Below are 3,849 nucleotides of genomic sequence, written 5' to 3'. Positions count from 1 at the left end.
CACACACACACACACACACACACACACACACACACACACACACACATATATATATATAAATATATATATATATATATATATATATATATATATATATATATATATATATTTGTACCTGAATAACGATGCCATTCCATCTTCTGTGAAATGAAATACAGATTTTCCATAGCTCCCTCCAGATCCAGAAAACCATTAATATCAAAGGCTTTTCTTCTCTACTAGACAAAAGAAAATAAAAACAAATCAACCCTTTCCTCTTCGTCTTCGTCACTCTTCTTCATTCTGCCATTCTCTTTCTATTTTACCATCTTTTTTCATCTTCCTCTCTATCTCTTCCTATTCTCCTCCCCGTTCCCATTATTTCCCTCTCACTCCCACTCCATTCCCACTCCTCCCTTTCCTTCGTCCTTCCACGAGGGACACGAATGGACGGAGAAATGGGTGTACAAAGGAACGGAGAAATGGGGGCATGAAGCAAAGGGGAAGACGAAGGAACGGAGAAACGGGAACACGAAAGATCGAAGAAACGGGGACACGAAGGAACGGATAAACACTAAGGACACGACCTTAGCGACGGAGGTGAGACGCGGGCAGATCGCCAACGGAGACGCCTTCGCCCCCCCCCCCCCCCCTCGGCCGTCGCGGTCAATCCTCCCTCTCCCGCCCGCAATCACGTGACATGTTTCGCCGTTCCCGCTGTCGCAGCAGTTGGCACTCGGTCGAGGATGGCCATCACCTGACATCATTATGTGAGAGTTGCTCGTTGTAAGATTAGTTAACGTTTCAGAGTTTATGAAAGTTTGAATTTCGCTCATTTGTCATTATTACGCGAACGCAGAAAATGTCACGCTTCGGTTAAAATAAACAACCAACCATTCAATACACGCAGGTTCGTGAATAATACACAGCAATCCCGAGTGCACGAGCTTTCAAACAGAACAACCAAGCGAGCCATTTAATAATAGGCCTTATAAATATACAGCGATTGAAACAGCAACTGTACCAAACATGTCCATTAATCGGAAACGTCATAGAATTCAAATTAAATCTTTAAATTCCCAGAACTCAACAATTTGATACAACAAAAGACATTTATATCGAGAGGTGCTGCAGGGAGAAGGGAGAGCTGAAGAGATGAGAGAGAGGGGAATGAGAAACAGAGAGTTGGAGAGAAAGATAGAGAGGGGATAGGAACAGAGACAAGGAATGGGATATGAACAGGAATAGGGGAAAAGAGGGAATAAAGGAGAGGGGTAAAGGAGTAAGTGAAAGACATAGAGAGAGGGGGGGTTTAGGAGAGGGTTGAGGGGGACTGGTTGAGGAAAGAGGAGTTGAGAGAGAGAGAGAGAGAGGAGAGATGGGGTTGAGAGGAGAAGAGCAATGAGAGAGAGCGAAAGAGAGAGCAAGACTCTGAGGAGAAAGAGAGAAGAAAGAGGGAAGAGAGAGAAGATAGAGGGGAAAGAGAGAGAATGAAGAGATGTTTGAAGGGGAGGAGAGGAGAAGTGAGAAAGAGAGAGAGAGAAAGAGGGTACGACCGAGATGAGAGAGAGGGGAAAAGAGAGAGATAGAGAGAGAGAGAGGTAGGAGACGAGAGAGAGATAGAGAAAGAGGAGAGAGAAAGAGAGAGAGAGAGGGGAGAGAAAGAGGGGGAGAAAGAGAGGGAAAGAGAGAGAAGAAAGAGGAAGGAACGAGGAGAGAGGAGAGAGAGAGAGAAGAGAGATGAGAGAGGGAGGAAGGAGAGAGGAGAAGAGGAGAGAGAGAGAGAGAGCGAGAGAGAGAGAAGAAAGAGAGCAGAAAGAGAGAGAAAGAGAGAGGAGAGAGAGAGAGAGAGAGATAGAGAGAGAGAGAGAGACGAGAGAGAGGATAGAGAGAGGAGAGAGAGAGCGAGAGAGAGAGAGGAGAAAGAGACGAGAGAGAAAGAGAGAGGAGAGGGGGAAGAAAGCGAGAGAGTGCGAGAGAGAGAGAGGAGAGAGGAGATGAGAGAAGAGGAGAGAGAGAGAGAGAGTGACGAGAGAGAGAGAGAGAGGAGAAAGAGAGAGAGAGAAAGAAGAGAGAGAAGAGAGAGAGAGAGAGATAGAGAGAAGAGAGAGAGAGAGAGGAGAGAGAGATAGAGAGAGGAGAGAGAGAGAGAGAGAGAGAGAGAGAGAGAGAGAGAAGAGAGGAGATGAGACGAGAGAGAGAGAGACCCGAGAGAGATGAAGAGGTGAGAGAAGGAGATGATGACGATGGAGGAGAGATGGAGAGAGAGAAAGAGTGAGAGAGGAAAGAGAGAGAGAAAGCGAGACAGAGAGACGTGGGAGAGAGAGAGACGATGAGAGAGAGCTGAGGAACGAGCCGACGAGAGAGAGTGAGCGAGATGTAGAGAGTGTGAGAGAGAGTCCCGCTGAGCAATCAGCACACGCTATTTGGCTCAGGCCCGTTGGCGTCACGCTGCTGGGCCGTGGCCCGGCAGGGACGCGTGACTGGCGGCGTCTATGGCGCGCGCGCGACGCGCGCGCGAGCGCTCGATCGCGCGAAGAGCGCGCGCGCGCGCGGCGAGCGAGCGCGAGCGAGCGCGCGAGCGAGCGCGCGCGCGCGTCCGAGAACGCGAACGAACACGGAGACGCGACAGAGAACGAGAAGAGAGGAACGCGACCGAGCCAGCGAAAGAGAAGACGAAAAGAGGAGCGGCCAGAGCGCGACCGAAGAGCGCACGTCCGAGAGAGACGCAGAGAGCCAGCGCGAGAAGAGCGCGCCGGCGAGCGACGGAGAGCGAAGGGGATAAACGAGCGGAGGACGCGAGGAAGGAGCGAGAAGGAGAGGAAGCGGAGAGAGAGGAGGAGCGGCGAGAGGCAGGAGCGCGCAGAAGCGCGCCGGACGCGAGGCCGCAGAGCAGAAGGACGCGCGCGCTAGAGAGGAGGACATAAACGCGAGAGGAGCAGAGAAGGAGCGCGCAGCAGCGAGAGGGCGGAGAGAGGGCGAGAGAAAGAGAGGGGGGAAGAGCGCGAACGCAGGGCGCGAGAGGAGCGACGCGGGACGAGCGACGGAGCAGAGAATGTCGACGCGCGGGAGGCGAAGGAGAGCGAAAGTGCGAGAGAAAGGAAGAGCACGCTGACGAGCACGGCGAGAGAAACGAGAGAAGAAAGCGAGCGCCGGGCGAGAGCAGGAGAGAGAAGGAGAGAGCAGGAGAGAGAGGACGCGCAGAGGGGAGAGCGAGGGAGAGCAGGAAGGAGCGAGAAAGGAGCGGAAGTCGAGAGAAAGCGAGAGCTGGGGCAGCAGGCGCGCGCCCGGGAGAGACAGTGAGTAGCGCGAGGAGAGCGAAGGAGAGAAGACGAGTAGGAGCAGGAGACCGGCCGCGCGAAGAGTGAAGGAGAGAGCGCAGGCGCGCGCAGGAGAGAGACAGCTCGAGAAAGAGGAGAAGGCTCGTCGGGCGAGCGGAAGAGAGAAGAGAGAATGAGAGCGAAGGGGAGCGCGACGGAGAGAGCAGAGCGGCAGGAGAGAGCAGGGAGAGAAGGCGAGCGAGGGCGCGACGAAGGAGAGAGAAAGAGAGAGAAGGAAGAAGAGAGCAGGAGAGAGAAGGAGAGAGACGGAGAGCGACAAGCGAGCGACGGGAGCGCGACGGGAGGCGACAGGGAGGAGAGAGGCGCGAGACCGCGAGAGAGGAGCGAGACAGAGAGAGGCGAGAGACAGGGGCGAGCCGGAGAGAGAAGGAGAGCAGAGCGGAGAGCGACGGCGCGCGAAGCGCGAAGGAGCGCGAAAGCGAGAGAAAGGAGCAGCAGAAAGAAGACAACCGCGAAAGCGAGAGCAGGATAGCGCCGGAGAGAGAAGGCGAGAGACGGCTGAGAGCCGCGGCAGGCGCAGCGGGGAGCG

The sequence above is a fragment of the Penaeus chinensis genome, chromosome 38 (assembly GCF_019202785.1).
Source record: "Penaeus chinensis breed Huanghai No. 1 chromosome 38, ASM1920278v2, whole genome shotgun sequence".
NCBI lineage: Eukaryota > Metazoa > Arthropoda > Malacostraca > Decapoda > Penaeidae > Penaeus > Penaeus chinensis.
The sequence above is the reverse complement of the archived record's forward strand: the minus strand, read 5'-3'. Positions refer to the sequence as shown.